This window comes from Elephas maximus, chromosome 10 (genome assembly GCF_024166365.1).
Source record: "Elephas maximus indicus isolate mEleMax1 chromosome 10, mEleMax1 primary haplotype, whole genome shotgun sequence".
Classification (NCBI taxonomy): Eukaryota; Metazoa; Chordata; class Mammalia; order Proboscidea; family Elephantidae; genus Elephas; species Elephas maximus.
In genome coordinates this window covers 104,687,660-104,706,712 of record NC_064828.1, presented here as the reverse complement: position 1 = coordinate 104,706,712, position 19,053 = coordinate 104,687,660, and the positions used below count along the sequence as shown (strand labels likewise).

Below are 19,053 nucleotides of genomic sequence, written 5' to 3'. Positions count from 1 at the left end.
AGTGGTGAGACTGCAATAAGGACCCCGTTGCTGATGGTGGTGGGTGGTGATAATGCTTCCATACGTGACAGCATGGTTACTAAGACTCACCTGCAGTGCAGTGGGGCTAACTATGAATGAAAGGTGAAGAGCTGGGCTATGTAATTAGCTCTGACACTTGAGTAGTGTGGGGCCTGTGGTCATTATAAGGACTCTGAAGTTGACTGAGCTCTTTTACCTTCGGAAACCTTGAAAAGAAAATGGCAGCCTTAGGTCAGCCAACTATCAGTGCAAGGCATGCTGCGAAAACTAGAGGGCCTCTATAGGACAGATTATGCTGAAAATCAGGCCCAGAATTTAACATAAGGGTGGCAGTGTTTTATACCTTTTTGGTGGGTTTGTACCATGTCGTCTGAGCTAAGCTGGAACTACACTTCCCAGCACTCTCTTCAGGTTTCAGGTTGCACTTGCCGCAGGAGACATTTGAGTGAGATTTCAAAGGCAGAAGTGAAGCAGCAGCCATATGTCTTTTACCTCTGAAGGGTGGTGATGGCACTCTGCGCTTTGGCAGGTCCCATATGTTGTTGCTGTGTCCTATTGTTGGCGTGGAGCAGTAGCCAGGCCTGCGGCTCTGCCAGCGCACATTAGTCGACCTACCTCCATCAGTTTCTTGGAATTCTGGGCCAATGTGTGCAGTTTTCCTGCAGGTTATCTACCTCATCAAAGTTGGAGGTCTGAAGTTAGTAAGAGATAGATCTGGGTTTCTATTTATCCTCATCGATTCTAGCTTGTCTTTGGAATTCCAGTTTGTCCTTGCTTCTTCCCACTTCATTTCCATATTTCCTTTCCAACTTCATGCCCTGCTATCTTCAGGCCCAGCTCCTGATGCAGAAGCAACAGTTTTATATGAACTATTTAAACAAAGTCCTGCATAAGTCCCTTATATCACTCATAGGTGGTTCTGCCTCTCTGCTACACCCTTGACAAACGTTCTGTGCCAAAGTTAGGACCTTGATATGGAAAGAATAGGAAAGACCCCGAGACCTCAGATGGGGACGTTTGGATGGATAAGCTTACAAACCTTAAACCACTCAATTTCCCTGAATCCTCTGAATCACTTCCCCCATCCCTTGTTAGAACAGCCTCCTCTTGCTTGAAGACCATGCAAAGATCCCGTTGAGGTGGATGCCTCACAAGATAATGCTTGTCCTCCTTACGATCTGCCCTGTCCCCGCCCCTGTTGCTCTAGAACAATAATTAGGCACAGTCTCAGCATAGTCTGGGCAAAGACATAGTTCTTTCTCTGGGAGAGAATAGCTTACTCAGGCAGATAATTCCAGGACCTGGTTAGTATGTACCAGCAGGAACAAGGGGAGCATATGAGGGAGTGGATCTTACTATTCAGTGGTGACAGAATAATAAGGCTGGATAGGGGAGAATTTATTGACCTGGGAGTGCTAGCAATAATTCAGAATCTAATATTCTAGTATCTTGATCCTAATATGCTGCTAGGATGGTTCTTGAAGCTTGGACGTGAATATGGCTTACAGTAAATCAGACAAATGTGCAAGAACTGCTTTGGCAGAGTATTGAGGTCAGATGTCTCAGAGAAGAGAGAATATTAAAATGGATTTATTATATGAGGCTGAAGAATGCTCTGTCTGACCATGTTCCCTAGGAAAATACTTTCTCCACTAATGTGATAAAGAAGACACCGGTGAGGGGGACACAGAGGCTAGGGTTGAGAGGAGATGGTTTCATAGAGCTGGATTCCCTAGTATCCATAGCGATGGTAGAATCCTGGAATGACAGAGGCCACATGGTGGTCCTTAACCATCAGGGACAAGGTGGATGGAGTTACTGTAAGGGGTCAGACTGGCATTCAGGGTGCCCTGACTCACAGAGATATATGGCAATGGCTAATAGGCCATGGGGCAAGATAAATGGACAGCCAACCGTAATGTTACTTGACTTGCGTGATTCAGGCCTTCATCTCTGAGGAATCTGAGCCTTTATTTGCTGCAATTGCCTATTCATCAAACAGGGAAACAACAAGAAAAATCTCAGTAAATTTCTTGAGTTGGAGATGAATTCCTCCTTATCACCATAGTGTAGTAGCAACCCCAGCTTTTCTTTGAAGACTCAATGATGGATTTGTTTTTAATGGAGAGTTTGAGGGGATTTGAACTATATTCTGTCAGTCGCCTCTTGAGCACCACCTCACACTGTCTTCAAACTCTTGTATGCAGGCTTTGACTCGCTTTGCACTGACAGTGTCTTGTCTCAAGCATGCTCACTTTGTATGTTCTCCAGTGCCCAGTATGAGATAGACGTTGGAGGGCACACAGGCACATGCAGTCTGAAAGTGCCGGGAAGTTCTCCTCCCATTAGGACAGCCCTTAAATACTCTCCCTGTCTTTGCATAGACAATTCTAGGAGCATTCTGAATGTTCCTGAGAGAGTCCCGGCAAGATAGAGTTCCCCTTGCCCTCAGTATTGACCGTCTCAGTAAGGGGCCCTTGTATTGGTTTATTCTCCTTTCTACCTCCACTCTCCATTCCTTGGTCAGTCACTTCTCTTCCCATTTATACAAGTCCTTTTCTGATGCTTTGCTTCTGGGAGGAACACAGGTTCAGACAAGAACAAGTGTGTATGTGTGTGCGCGCGTGCGCATGCACACATGCATGCGTGAGGCTACCTGCCTGCCTGCCTACCTGCATACTTACCTACCTACCTATTCATCTATCTTTCTGTCTGTCCGATCAGAAATTACAAATGAGGGGCTCGGAGTGGTAAAAATAATTGCTCAGCACAGCTCTAGTAAGAGGCAGAGCTTGAGTTCTACCGTGAGTACATCTGAAGCCAGACACGGTCTCTTTTTCCTTGATTATATAGCTGTCATGTCGACAATGACGATATGTCAGTAGGCCTTAGTCAGCTGTCCTTCAAAGTGCTCAGTGGTCTAGCTCTACCTACCTGTTCATACAGGTAGTTTGTAGTTCACCCGTGTCCAGGTTGTGCCATGCACATGCTCATCCCTTTGCCAATAACTTCTTTTCCTTTCTCTGTGTGTGTGTGGCAGAGGGGGGATGGATAGCTACGGGGTGGGGAAAATGCACGCCCACAGTCTGTTTGGGAAGTGTGTACCTTTTCTTTTCTGGGTTAAAGAAACTGCTGTTTTCGTTTCTTCCTGTTTTTGTTTGCTGGTTTGCTCATTTCTGTTCTTAGGTTTTGTATTTCTGATTTAGGATTTTTTTTTTTCACATCCCAAATGCTTATTTAAGGATATTTAATTCAGTTTGAAGTGTTGTGTTCCCATTTTCTTTAGCTTTGTGGTTTTTTTTTTTTGGAGGGGGAAAGGGAGGAGAAGGGAATGTTTCATCAACTGAAATGCTTTGATTAGCATTTTCTGAGTCTTGTACAGTCTCTTTATGTGTCTGTGGTCTACTTTTTTGCGTATGGGTTCATTCCCGAGTTTGAGAGTTTGATTAGCACCATCTTCTGTGCAGTTTCTTTTATGGATGGTGTTGGGGACTGGGATTGGTGTATCTTGTTTCTCTTTCGTTTCTGTGGGATCCTTAATTTTTTCTTCTCCCTTCCCTTCACTGGCCCATTTCCAAGGACACTTCCCTTTTCTGTTTCTGGTTGTCCCTCGGAAGCTGTGCTTCTCTGAGGCTGCTCTTTCCGTTCAAGTGCACTCGTGTCTAGCCTCTTGCCTAGATGATGTTTTAGATAGAGTACCAGGTCCCAACCTGTGTTCAGTCTTTGGGTTTTTACTGTTGGACTCTCCTGGGGATGATTTTCACTGTGCTTTGTCTAAGTCATCCGTACTCCGTCCCCCCCATTGTTTCGTGGTGTCTCATAAGTCTCCCTCTTCTGTCTCTAAACCTGCCAGCTTAATGTGGTGGGTGGCAGGAGCTCTGCTGGAATTTGGTTTATTTTTTTCTATCGTGGGTAATTTGAATTTTTAGCATTCACTGTCTACTAGTACGGCCAAAGACATGGGTCAGATGTGGTTTTATTCGCTCTTGTCGTTAGTTTTATGGGTTTGATTTTTAAGGGTAGTTGGGGGGTGATTTGAAAGGAGGCAGCCGTCGTTGTTCTCCAAACCCAGAAGTCCGTATGTACTTTTAAAGCTTCAGTTCACACCTTTCCATCTTTGTTTCTTGGAAGGCTTCCTTGATATTATTTCAGCTTCTATGCTCAGACAATTGCTACTACTTTTTGTTTCTAACGACTTTTTACTTCTCTCTAATTACGCTTGTTTTGTTGCATTATATTTTTGTTTCTCTCCCCACCCCCATCAAACTGTGAACGTCTCTAAAGCAGCAAACGTGTCTTTATTTTTTATGATACATAGTAGATAACCGCTAATGGATTACTTTACTTAAAGCAGAACAGAGACATAGCCAATGGAGGGGACATTCATAATAATAAGGTAATAAAACAAATTTGAGTTCTTAAATATACAGTGCGGAAGTTCTCTGATTGACTGTGGGTATGGGTGTGCCAAATATCCCATCTTGTGTTAATGCTACTTGTGAGCATCCTGGAAAGGTCTGGCTTGTGTTTTCCTAAAACTGGGTTTGAAACAAAGGACTTGACAACATGGGTGTGTATCCTTAAGGGTATATGTGAAAATTCAGACTCTTTACATAATAATTCTAAAATATTCTACTGAGAGAACTTTTTTTTTCTCCCTACCCAGCTTTTCATAAACAAACAACTCTAAGTGAGGGCTGTTTCTTCTCAGATCGAGGGACCCATCGAACCCATTTGCAATACTCTGTTTTGTATTGCTGGCCATGATTATTGAACACAAAAATCAGACATGATTTTGGAAGATAAATAATAATTAGGTGCACAGGATTTTTTAAAAAGCTATTTTTTATCCGGAATTCCCTGTTGGAAGAAATTGTTATAAATAGCCGAGGTTAGTCAAGATATTACTGCTTTTATTCACTGACGTACATGTCAGAAGGGAAGTTTGTCTCTGTAATTGAACTTGTTCAGAAAATAGATTTGTTAGTTTTTTTCTATATTCTGAAACTAATAGGGAAACAGAGAGAAACAGAATGGACAGGCGTCTGATATTGGTGTGACATAAGGCATAGGCATTCTTCTCAATAATATTTTAGTTGAAGGATCTTTTTTTCTTTTTAGTTCTATTTGTATGGTAATTGTTTAATCGTACCATTCTGTATTTTTACTATATTTTTGTGCTATTCAAAAGAAATGCTAAGTAAACCACATGAAACTAGAATTGGTCATAATTTCTTTGGAAACATTTTAATTCCCTGTGGACATTATCCCTGAGAAGATATTTGACCTTACGGTTTTTTAGTGGTGCCACCTATAAGGCATTCGAAGACTATGAACAAACCACTGGTCTTTTTTTTTTTTTTTTAACCATCCTTGTTTATTGGCTTTAGACTTTTGAGAATAAGTGGACAGGACCCTGGACCCACCCTTGCCAGCCTAAGAATGATCCCCGCACCACTGGCCTCATGACTGAACAACATCTCTGTGGGTATGCTTAATAGAAATTTGCTTATTGGACATAAATGGTATATCCTATTTTTAGTGGCAAAGCCCTTGGCCCATTAAGTAATTGTTCCTGTTGTCTGGATTAATTATATTCTGTTAGGAAAAAAAAAAAGAAGACATGCATTTTGTTCTTCTGGAATGTAAAATTTTTAGATGCATTGGATGAGATACTCTGTATGAATGTGTGAACATCCTGGTCTTAGAAGTGTCTTCTAATCCTGAAGTTTTGTGATACTATCTTAAAGTTCTCTTTGGTACTTTCAAGAAAAAGACCTTTTGGACTGGGTCAAAATTGAGTTACAAATTGTGTATTTGAGTCAAGTTTATATGAATGAGTGAATGCAATATATGCCTGCAATTTGGGATTTAGTGATCTGTTCAAATTTTTACTAAATGTCAACGTAGAAATCTCTGTTCTCAGCATTTTATCAAGTCTCCTATAACTTTTCAGAATGATCACATGTGCCCTTGTACTTCTTTTAGGATATGATAATACATGGTTTTTATGTAAGTTTTACCAAGCAGTGTTTTTTGCATGCCTTAGAATCCTCTTATGATAAATCTGTGGTATTTGCTTGTGTAAGCTTTTTTTTTTTGCATTTGTGTAAATTTATATTTTTTATTTCATAGTCCTTACAGTTATGTAAAGATTCTGATTATTATCCTAGACTATTGATAGTCTCAAAGCAGACCCTTAACAGATACTAAAAACATCCCCTTCTGTGACTTTGACTAGAGGAATTGTTCAAAATATTGAGTAGCAGAAGATGGACACAGTCTGTGGCCTGTCATCAGGTAGACAGTTGCATATGTGGCCAGCACCTTGGAGTATGGTCCAGCTGTGCACCTGCATGTGTATAAGCTCACCTCACGCTTCTCCATCTTAGTCCAAGCTTCTTCTGTTTTGTGTGTTATTTAGGCTTTTTAGGTGCTAGCTGCTTTGAAGAATTCCAGATTAGGAGGCACTGAATCTGAGTGTGAAAAGAAAGAAGATAACATGTAGATAATAAAAAGCAAAGTTCCATATACCATAGGAGTGCCACAGATAGAGGGCTCGGAATGAGAATTTATTACTGGCTGTGAAAGCTACTTCCAGCTACCTCAGCAAAGCTAAGCCAAGTGCTTTGTGAAATGAAGATGTAACCTGCCACATTTGCTTGACCCCAAGAAAATAAGGTTGGCTTAGCATGACTTTTTAGTGACCATGTCGACACCCTGGTATTCATGGTTTCCTTTTCAAAAGGCTCCCAAGTCGTTTGATGGATAATGTTGTAGAATCTGGGGTATGAAACTCAAATGCAGCAGTCTTCTGGATTCCCACTGCTCTCTGTTTGAATATTGTGCCACCTGTGGCATTGATATAATTCCATTTTCTGGGATTTTCAAATCAATTACAGAGTAAATAAAGCTAATTTGACCCACATCTTCCAGGGATTTATGATCTTAGACATTGTTGGATAAGCCTGCAGGAGACTAAACTTGGAGAGAATGATGATCTAGTACTTTAGGGTCCATGTTGTCTCTTCCTGACATCCTTTGGAGGGTTCCTGTTGTAGTGTTCCATTCATACACAGAGCCAGGACTGCTCCTGCCATGGCTAGAGATGGTGTGTGTATGGCTCCTTGTGAGCACTGGGCCACTGTGTGCATCTTTTTTTTTTTTTTTTCTGGTATAACCCTAGGCTGGAATGTGAAGGGACTTCATTGTAGTAATGGAAGTATTGACAAGAAGGTTGTATTTTAAAAGAATATTATTTCACTACAATTATGAAAGAATGTTTTGGGTTTTTTTTGTTGTTGTTAAATGTTTTTTGCTACCATATGTGTTTTTTTTTTTTTGTATTAACTTTTATTGAGCTTCAAGTGAACGTTTACAAATCAAGTCAGACTGTCACATAAGTTTATATACACCTTGCTCCGTTCTCCCACTTGCTCTCCCCCTAATGAGTCAGCCCTTCCAGTCTCTCCTTTCATGACAATTTTGCCAGCTTCCAACTCTCTCTATCCTCCCATCCCCGCTTCAGACAGGAGATGCCAACACAGTCTCAAGTGTCTACCTGATATCATTAGCTCACTCTTCGTCAGCATCTCTCTCCTACCCACTGTCCAGTCCCTTTCATGTCTGCTGAGTTGTCTTTGGGAATGGTTCCTGTCCTGGGCCAACAGAAGGTTTGGGGACCATGACCGCCGGGATTCCTCTAGTCTCAGTCAGACCATTAAACCACTGGTCTTTTGAGGCAGTGCGTGAGATTTACTACACTATTACTTGGTTATGATTACTGTTATTAAATTTAAGCAGGTGCTTTTTGCTTTACCTCTGCATTCTGATTGAATCATCCCAGCCACTCTGTGGTAGGTGTTGTTATTATCTTTGTTACAGAGGATGAAGCTAATGTTAAAGGCTTTGCTCCAATTCATGTAGCTTGTAAGTGGCAGAACTGAGTATGAATCCAGATATTTGGACTCCGTAAACTGGGCCCTGACCTAACGCTTTTTCCATGACTGATTTTTTCAACCTGAGAACAACTTTCATTTGTTCATTCATTCATTTTTAAATTAGGGGTAGTGTATACAGTCACAATGAGTCAGAATCCACTCTACGGGTGATGGGATTTTTAAGGGCAAGGGCTGTGGGGAATGAGGGAGAAGAGCCAGGAAAGGAAGCTAATGTTTTTATCTCTTCAGGAATTATTGGTTACTTAAGCTTTTGTTTTGTTTTTCAGAGATCATTTTTAAAAGTATGTGTCTTTGTGATATGTGTGGAGTGAACACCCATAAAACTACCAGCTAGCTTTTAGTATTTTGTCGTGTTTAGTTATCTGTTTTTTTTTTTTTTAAGTGTTACTATTTCAGTGGAAGCCTCTGCACTTTGCCAGGCCCTGCTCCCCTTTCTCTTTTTCAGAAATAACTACTATCCTTAATTTAGTTTTTTCATCCCAATTATGTTTTTATACTTTCATAAAATAGGTATATATCCAGAAACTACAGCATTTAATAATGTTTTGCATGTACTTCTCTTTGCATAAATGACATTATACAGATATACTTACTATACATATAAAAAAAAGACATACTGTACATATACATATCCTTATTATCTAAGCTATATGTATGCTTCCTTGCCAACATCACAAGTGGGAGTTTTCTGTGTGGACATTGTACCTTTTATTAATTTATTTTCACTGCTCTACCGTATTCCATTGTATGATGATACCATAATCTCTTTATCCATTGTGTTTAATTTTTTGCTATCATACAATGATATTGACTGTGGTATTTTATTTGTCTCCGAGCGCATATGTGCAAGAGTTTCTCTAAGGTATATACCCAGGAATGGAATCAGGGTATGGGGTATGCACACCTTGAACTTTACTTGATATTTCCAGATTGATTGTGCTAATTCATATCCCACCAGCAGGACACAGGAGTTCTTCTTGCTTCATTTACCAGCTCTTGGTTTTGTTACTTTAAAATTTTTATTCATTTGATGGGAGCAATATAAACTTTCTCTTTTAATTAGAATTTCCCTGAATACTGGTAAGTTTATAACAGGTTTATTAACCACTTGGTTTTCCTTTTCTGTGAACTTGTCTGTTTATATCATTTGTTCCCTTAGTTAAAAATTGCATTTTCTGTTGGTTTGTCTTTATTTTGAAAGGATTTTATTTTGTATTTTTTACACTGTATGCCTGTGATTATATGCCTTAGGTCCTTAACTTCTTAAGCAGGCTCTCCTGGACAAAATTTACCTTTTTTTTTTTAGGCTGAGCAACATTTATTGCAGTGTGTATTGATAGCGACGCTCAGGGTGTATGGGACTGTTGACTCCTCCATACACATGAAGCCTTAGACTGTGTGTACTTTTTATAGTCTTTTCTTTTTCTTGTTTGTTAGCTTCTGCTTCTTGATACTTTCTGTGTATTTCATTGTTTTTTCTCTACTGTCAGATTTTAGATAAAATTATCTGGGCGAGGCCCTCAGAATTATGTTGTCTTTTGTGAAGTGAATGTGCTGTGATAAAGCCATTTTCCCCAGAATTTAATAAGTTGGGGGTTGTAGTTGAACCTGTTGTTGTTAGTTGCCGTCAAGTTGATTCTGACTTACAGAGACCCCAAGGTGGTTAGATTTGCCAAACTGTGACCTCTAGATTAGTGTTAGCACTGCCATACCCCAGTTAGTGTGTGATGATAACCTTTTGATGTTGACATGTGTTATTCTAAATCAGCATAGATATTGTCACCTTTTAAAATTCTGAATTACAGCTTTCCAAAGTTAGCTTTCTCTTTTAGGTTTCTGAGTGTTGGTGGAAAAGTAATGAAATCTTTTTGAAGTTACATGTTTGCCTGGGGCCCTACTCTGTGTAGCATTCATTGCTTGTTGAGTTTTTATGTTCATATTGGCTATTATAAAGCTTTTCTTATTCCCTTATTGCTTTGGACTCCCCACTGGCATTAAAGTTCTATGGGGCCAGGGATTTTAACCTTTGTCCACAGTTGTATCTCAACACCTAGAACAGTGTCTGGAACCTGATGAGCGAGTGAGTGAATGAGCAATGGAGTGAATTCTACCTCCTTTGTTTTTAGTGATGAACCCTGATTCAGTTGAGTGAAAAGAGTAAGGCGATTTTACATTGGTTTCAATGACTTTTTTTCTCTCCATCTCAAATTATCTGTATTTTTTTTTTTGTCTTTTCTATTTTTTTGTATTTTGGTAAGCATGACTTTCTTCTAAAATATATCCCATGTGGCTTTTTGAAAAGTTATTTTTATTAACTGTGCGGTAGATAAAGAATAATTATAAGATGTATGTAAGGTATAAAGGATAACGCTACAACAGATGGTTGTGGCACAGTGGTTAAGAGGTTGGCTGCTAACCAAAAAAGGTCGGTGGCTGGAATCCACCAGCCACTCCTTGGAAACCCTATGAGGCAATTCTGTCCTGTAGGGTTGCTATGAATTGGAATCAACTTGACAGCAATGGTTTTGATTTTGGTTATGTGTGTGTATATATATGTACATATATATGTATGTGTGTGTATATATATGTATTTTTTGTTGTTAGGTGCTTTTGAGTTGATTCTAACTCGTAACAACCCTGTGTACAACAGAATGAGATACTGCCCTGTTTTGCACCATCCTTAGAATTGTTGCTATGTTTGAGCCCATTGTTGCAGCCACTATGTGAATCCATCTCGTTGAGGCTTTTCCTCTTTTTCGCTGACCCTCTACCAAGCATGATGTCCTTCTCCAGGGACTGGTCCCTCCTGAGAAGATGTCCAAAGTACATGAGATGAAGTCCCACAATCCTCGCTTCCAGGGGGCAACCTGGCTGTATTTCTTCGAGGACAGACTTGCTTGTTCTTCTGCCATTCCGTGGTGTATTCAATGTTCTTTGCCAACACCGTAATTCAAAGGCATCAATTCTTCAGTCTTCCTTATTCATTGTCCAGCTTTTGCATGCATATGAGGCAATTGAAAATATCATGGCTTGGGTCAGGCACACCTTAGTCCTCAAAGTGTGACATCTTTGCTCTTTAACACTTTAAGGTCTTTTGCATCAGATTTGCCCAATGCAATAGTTCGTTTGATATCCTGACTGCTCTTTCCACGGGCATTGATAGTGGATCCAAGTAAAATGAAAGCCTTGACAGCATGAATTTTTTCTCCATTTATCATGATGCTGCTTATTGGTCCAGTTGTAAGAATATATAAATATATATAAACTATCTATCTATCTAAACAGGGAAGAGATTGAAGTTGTCAAGGCTTTCATTTTACTTGGATCCACAATCAACAGCCGTGGAAGCAGCAGTCAAGAAATCAAAAGACGCATTGCACTGGGTAAATCTGCTGCAGAGGACCTCTTTAAAGTGTTGAAGAGCGAAGGTGTCACCTTGAAGACTAAGGCCTGTCTGACCCAAGCCATGGTATTTTCAATCGTGTCATATGGATGTGAAAGCTGGACAATGAATAAGGAAGACTGAAGAAGAATTGATACCTTTGAATTGTGGTGTTGGTGAAGAATATTGAATATACCATGGACTGCCAAAAGAATGAACAAAGCTGTCTTAGAAGAAGTACAACCAGAATGCCCCTTAGAAGCAAGGATGGCGAGACTGCGTCTTACATACTTTGGATATGTTGTCAGGAGGGATCAGTCCCTGGAGAAGGACATCATGCTTGGCAGAGTACAGGGTCAGTGGAAAAGAGGAAGACCTTCAACAAGGTGGATTGACACCCTGGCTGCAACAATGAGCTCAAGCATAACAACAGTTGTAAGGATGGCCCAGGACCAGGCACTGTTTCATTCTGTTGTACATAGGGTCGTTATGAGTCGGAACTGATTTGACGGCACCTAACAACAACAACATCTATCTAATCTATCAATCAATCATATTGCTTATGAAAAAAATTCCTTTTGAAGTACCCTATAGACCCCTCCCCAATCCTATCTTTTTCTCCTCAGAAGAAGGATCACTATCTTGGATTTTTCCATAGTTTCATCTTACATAGTTCCCTAAACAATGTCAACATGAGATCCTACTGTATGCATTCCTCGCAACTTGAATTTTTTTTACCTATCCTTATATTCTTGCATTTATCTATATTTTTGCACATAGATGTAATTTATTCATAATCATGGTTATAAACCGTTCCATGTATGAAGACGATTTATTTGTCTACTGTCAGTAGACATTTGGGTTGTTTTCTTTTTTCCTATTAAAAACAATATTTCTGTGAACTCTTTTTTTGTTATATCTCTCTTGATGCATAAAGATAAGCATTTCTCTAGGATATATACCTAGAAGTCAAATGTTTGGTCACGGGGATGTACATGCCTTCAACGTTGCTGGATAATACCAGTTTATTCCTCTAAAATAGTTGCATAAAATTATGTTCTTAGCAGCCGTGTATAACTATTCTAGTTGTTCTTAATTCTGTCCAGAACTTTTTATTGTCAGTTTAAAAATTTTTATTACAAATCTGGTAGGCATGGATTTTACTGTCATCTCATTGGGATTTTAAAGTTTACATTTCCTCCATTAGTAATGAGAGAAAATATCTTTTCATGTTTGTTGGCCTTTATGTTTCTTCATTTGTGAAGTGCTTGTTTGTGTCTTTTGCCTTTTTTTTTTTTCCATCGAGTAGATTGTCTTTTGTTCTTGTTGTTCGGTAAGAGTTCTTCATAAATTCTGACTAGAAATCCTTTGTCACTTACATATGTTGCAAATACAATATATGTTCCAGGGTTACAAACATGGTGAATATGGTTGTAATTTGTGTCTTTTCAACTCAGAAGCCCTTGCCTTCCTTGCAGGTACTCTGTACTTTGCTTGCTTTCTTTATCACGGAATGTACATCTCTTAAAATCCTCTCAATTCTGCAAGACCCAAAGCCGTCAGCCCAGGAAGCTTTCCCTGGTCTTCCAGCTGAATGTCATCTCTCCCTCCTCTGAATTCTTAAAACACCACATTTGTGGCTGTAGTACATTCTGTTTGGTATTATAGTTGTTTATTGTTTATGTTTAGTAGATAACAAAGCTTTTGGGGACAGTTTTCTTCATCTGTTTCCGAGTGCTTATCATAGTAACTGGTATGCTTTTAGCTGCAAGTAAAACAAACAAACAAAAAAAAAACAACTGCAGTGGCTTACATAAATAGGATAAACAATCACATAACAAGGAGTCTGGAGCCAGACAGCCCATGCCCCTAAGAATCCAAGATCTTCTGTCTTTATGTTTTGTCAACCTTAGTTTTAATCTTAAAATAGAAATGGAGAATTTGAACAGTTTAACGTAAATATTTTTTAAGTTAGCTATTGTTGGAACCTTGGTGGCACAGTGGTAAAGGGTTTGACTGCTAATCAAAAGATCGGCAGTTCAGATCCACCAACTGCTCCTTGGACACCTGAGGGAGCAGTTCTACTCTGTCCTATAGGGTCTCTATGAGTCGGAATCAACTTGTTGGCAATCTGTAACCTTAGTATGTTGGTTTCCGTCCTCACTGTTGACTATCCACATTCAGATAGGAATATGGGGAAAGAGGAAAATACTTTGTGAGGCTTTTTCTTTGTATTTAGGATTTGCAGTCTTCTGCAACAGACTTTTCTGGATGTTTTGTTTTTGGCCACGTTGTCACATGGCCTTCCTTTTGCAAGAGATGCTGTAGAATTAAATATTTAGCTTCCAAACCTCTGAAGACAAGAGAGAAGGTGGTTGGGAATAAGTGCTAGATGGACCAAACTATGGTATCTGCCACAAAGACAAAACCCAAAAAAACCAAACCCTTTGCTGTTGACTCAGTTCTGACTCACAGCACCCTATAGAAGAGAGTAGAACTGCCCCATAGGGTTTCCAAGGAGCAGCTGGTAAATTCGAACTGCCAGCCTTTTGGTTAGCAGCCAAGCTTTCAACCACTGTGCCACCAGGGCTCTGTCCACAAAGACTACTCAATAAATACTCTTTAAGTTTAATTTTTAAATGTTTATTTAAGTAACCCATGTAGATACTTAGTCAGGTAGCACTATGAGGCTTATACCAAAAACAATAACAACAAAATCAGCAGTTCCTGGCCCTCATCTGCTGTTCCATTTCCAGTTTCTACTTTCTTCTAATATTATCTACCAATTTTCAGTGACATTTTAAAGCTCTTGAGTCATCCATTTTAGGCCTCCATAATTTCCCTGACCATCTACTTAGTAAAGGTATTTTATAATTTTGGTTAAATCTACTTTCAGTCTTTTATTATTATGATTACGTAAATACTGATTGCTGAGCCAAGTAGTCTGTATTTTTGTTTCCTTCCTTGTATAAAGTTTTCACTTTTCCTGAAGTTAAATTACCCAGTCTTTTCCTACACTTAGTTTTCTTTGAGTCTTTGATTTTCCATTGATTAGATAACCCATGAACTCTACTTTTTTTCTTGAGGACATCTTTTCTGGAATCCTCTGTCCTTCTCGTCTCCTCTAGATTGGCTGCTCTTTCAGCTTCTGTGTAATTGTCATCATGAGACTTCCCTTTAATATTATCCTATTTTCTAGATCCCCCCACATGTCTGTCAGTTTGTCTTACTGTGGGGGCTTGCGTGTTGCTGTGATGCCGGAAGCTATGCCACCGGTATTCAGATACCAGCAGGGTCACCCATGGAGGACAGGTTTCAGCTGAGCTTCCAGACTAAGACAGACTAGGAAGAAGGACCCGGCAGTCTACTTCTGAAAAGTATTAGCCAGTGAAAACCTTATGAATAGCCGCGGAACATTGTCTGATATAGTGCTGGAAGATGAGCCCCCCAGGTTGGAAGGCACTCAAAAGACGACTGGGGAAGAGCTGCCTCCTCAAAGTTGAGTCGACCTTAATGACGTGGATAGAGTCAAGCTTTCGGGACCTTCATCTGCTGATGTGGCAAGACTCAAAATGAGAAGAAACAGCTGCAAACATCCATTAATAATCGGAACCTGGAATGTACGAAGTATGAATCTAGGAAAATTGGAAACCATCAAAAATGAAATGGAACGCATAAACGTCGATATCTTAGGCATTAGTGCACTGAAATGGACTGGTATTGGCTATTTTGAATTGGACAATCATATAGTCTACTATGCTGGGAATGACAACTTGAAGAGGAATGATGTTGCATTCATCCTCAAAAAGAACATTTCAAGATCTATCCTGAAGTACAATGCTGTCAGTGATAGGATAATATCCATACACCTACAAGGAAGGCCAGTTAATACGACTGTTACTCAAATTGACGCACCAACGACTAGGGCCAAAGATGAAGAAATAGAAGATTTTTATCAGCTGCTGCAGTCTGAAATTGATCGAACATGCAATCAAGATGCATTGATAATTACTGGTGATTTTAATGTGAAAGTTGGAAACAAAGAAGGAGGATCAGTAGTTGGAAAATATGGCCTTGGTGAGAGAAAAAGTGCTGGAGATCGAGTGATGGAATCTTGCAAGACCAACAACTTCTTCATTGCAAATACCATCTTTCACCAACATAAACGGTGACTGTACTCATGGACCTCGCCAGATAGAACACACAGAAATCAAATTGACTACATCTGTGGAAAGAGATGATGGAAAAGCTCAATATCCTCAGTCAGAACAAGGCCAGGGGCCGACTGTGGAACAGACCATCAATTGCTCATATGCAAGTTCAAGCGGAAACTGAAGTAAATCAGAGCAAGTCCATGAGAGCCAAAATATGACCTTGAGTGTATCTCACCTGAATTTAGAGACCATCTCAAGAATAGATTTGACGCATTGAACACTGGTGACCGAAGACCAGATGAGTTGTGGAATGACATCATCCGTGAAGAAAGCAAGAGGTCATGGAAAAGACAGGAAAGAAAGAAAAGACCAAGATGGATGTCGGAGGAGACTCTGAGACTTGCTTTCGAACGTCGAGCACCTAAAGCAAAAGGAAGAATTGATGAAGTAAAAGAACTGAAGAGGTTTCAAAGGGCGGGTCGAGAAGACAAAGTATTATAATGACGTGTGCAAAGAGCTGGAAATGGAAAACCAAAAAGGAAGAACATGCGTGGTGTTTCTCAAGCTGAAAGAACTGAAGAAAAAATTCAAGCCTCGAGTTGCAGTAGTGAAGGATTCTACGGGGAAAATATTAAATGACGCAGAAAGCATCAAAAGAAGACGGAAGGAATACACAGAGTCATTATACCGAAAAGAATTAGCCGGTATTCAACCATTTCAAGAGGTAGCATATGATCAGGAACCGATGGTACTGAAGGAAGAAGTCCAAGCAGCTCTCAAGGCACTGGGAAAGAATAAGGCTCCAGGAAATGATGGAATATCAATTGAGATGTTTCAACAAACGGATGCAGCGCTGGAGGTGCTCACCCGTCTATGCCAAGAAAGGAAGACAGCTTCCTGGCCAACTGACTGGAAGAGATCCATATTTATGCCTATTCCCAAGAAAGGTGATCCAACGGAATGTGGAAATTATAGAACAATATTATTAATATCACATGCAAGCAAAATTTTGCTGAAGATCATTCAAAAATGGCTGCAGCAGTATATCGACAGGGAACTGCCAGAAATTCAGGCCAGTTTCCGAAGAGGACGTGGAACCAGGGATATCATTGCTGATGTCAGGTGGATCCTGGCTGAAAGCAGAGAATACCAGAAGGATGTTTACCTGTGTTTTATTGGCTATGCAAAGGCATTAGACTACGTGGATCATAACAAATTATGGATAACATTGGAAAGAATGGGAATTCCAGAACACTTAATTGTGCTCATGAGGAACCTTTACATAGATCAAGAGGCAGTTGTTTGGACAGAACAAGGGGATACTGATTGGCTTAAAGTCAGGAAAGGTGTGCGTCAGGGTTGTATTCTTTCACCGTACCTATTCAATCTGTGTGCTGAGCAAATCATCCGAGAAGCTGGACTATGTGAAGAAGAACAGGGCATCAGGATTGGAGGAAGACTCATTAACAACCTGTATTATGCAGGTGACACAACCTTGATTGCTGAAAGTGAAGAGGACTTGAAGCACTTAGCAATGAAGATCAAAGACCACAGCCTTCAGTTTGGATTGCACCTCAACATACAGAAAACATCCTCACAACTGGACCAATGAGCAACATCATTATAAATGGAGAAAAGATAGAGGTTGTCGAGGATTTCATTTTACTTGGATCCACAATCAACAGCCATGGAAGCAGCAGTCAAGAAATCAAAAGATGCATTGCATTGGTCAAATCTGCTGCAAAGGACCTCTTTAAAGTGTTGAAGAGCAGAGATGTCACCTTGAAGACTAAGGTGCACCTGACCCAAGCCATGGTATTTTCAGTCGCATCATATGCATGTGAAAGCTGGACAATGAATAAGGAAGATGGAAGAAGAATTGATGCCTTTGAATTTTGGTGTTGGCTAAGAATATTGAATATACCACGGACTGCCAGAAGAACAAACAAGTCTATCTCGGAAGAAGTACAACCAGAATGCTCCTTAGGAGCAAGGATGGCGAGACTGCATCTTACATACTTTGGATATGTTGTCAGGAGGGATCAGTCCCTGGAGAAGGATGTCATGCTTGGCAGAGCACAGGGTCAGTGGAAAAGAGGAAGACCCTCAACGAGGTGGATTGACACAGTGGCTGCAACCATGAGCTCAAGCATAACGACTGTAAGGATGGCTCAGGACTGGGCAGTGTTTCGTTCTGTTGTGCATAGGGTCGCTATGAGTCGGAACTGACTTCTGGGCACCTAACAACTACTACTTCTTTTCTTGAGGACATCTTTTCTGGAACCCTCTGCCCTTCTCGTCTACTCTAGATTGGTTGCTCTTTCAGCTTGTGCATAATTGTCATCATGAGACTTTCCTTTAATATTATCCTATTTTTCAGATCCCGTGACCTTGTCTTCCCTGGTAACTGATCAGTGGAGTGCTTCTTGCACTACCTTACTGAGAAAGTGTGCTCGAGAGATTAAAAAAAAAAGGATTTTTCAGATATTAAAATGTCTTTATTCCGTTCTCACACATATGATAGTTTAGCTTTATATAGAATTCTACATTGAATTTTCACCACAATTTTGGAAGGGGTGTCTCATTGTCTTCTAGCTTTTAATGCTCCTGATGAGAAGCCCCAGTGTTTTGTATGCGTCATGGATTGAATTGTCCCACCAAATATCTGTCAACTTGCTTAGGTCATGATTCTCAGTATTGTATGATTGTCTACCATTTTGTTGTCTGATGCGATTCCCCTGTGTAAATCCCAGCACTATGATGTTGATGAGATGGATTAGTAGCAGTTATCTTGATGAGATCTACAATTTTAGATAGTGTTTTAAGCTAACCTCTTTTGAAATATAAAAGCGAGAAATGAGCAGAGAGATGGGGGACCTCACACCACCAGGAAAGCAGTGCGGGTAGCAGAGCGCATCTTTTGGACCTGAGGTTCCTGTGAGGAGAAGCTCCTAGACGGAGGGAAGATTGATGATAAGGACCTTCCTCCAGAGCCAGGAGAGAGAGAGAAGGCCTTCCCCTGAAGCTGGAATCCTGAATTTGTACTTCTAGCCTACTAGACTGTGAGAGAATAAAATTCTGTTTGTTGAAGCCATCCACTTGTGGTATTTTTGTTATATAGCAGCAGTAGATGACTAAGACAGTATGTGAACTTTTTTTTTTTTTTAATTTCTAGAGGCTTTAGGATCTTCTGTTTATCCCTGGTGTATTGAAATTTCGCATGACATGGCTTCGTGTGGATATTTTTTCATTCATTGTGCTAAGCACTCAGTGGGCCCCTTAAAAATCCCTCAGTCCTGAGAATATTTTTTGGATTATTTATTTAATAATTTCTTCCTCTTAGTTCTTCTGTTCACTCTTTGTAGAATTCTGTTAGTCATTGGATTTCCAAGATTTATTCTGTTAATTTTTAAGTTTTTCTCTCCTGTTGTTTATCTCCATCTGTTTTTATTTTACTTTTTAGCTTATTTCTGTAACTTTATTGTTCAGATCTCTTACAGACATTTTATTTCAGATTTTTAAAAAATTTCTCAGA

The 19,053-nt window shown here is 39.9% G+C and overlaps 1 protein-coding gene across 3 annotated transcripts in view; it reads left to right on the top strand.

Annotated features, from left to right (window-relative positions):
* RPS6KA5 (ribosomal protein S6 kinase A5) overlaps window positions 1-19,053 on the top strand; it is a 199,889-nt gene that overhangs the window by 19,669 nt on the left and 161,167 nt on the right. The window contains exon 1 of one of the 3 annotated variants that reach the window (XM_049898424.1): window positions 5,415-5,509. The exons of the other annotated variants lie outside the window; for them this stretch is intronic. The gene's annotated coding sequence lies outside the window, so the exon portion shown is untranslated. Of the gene's footprint in view, window positions 1-5,414; window positions 5,510-19,053 lie in introns of those variants that run through there. 3 annotated transcript variants of the gene reach the window in all.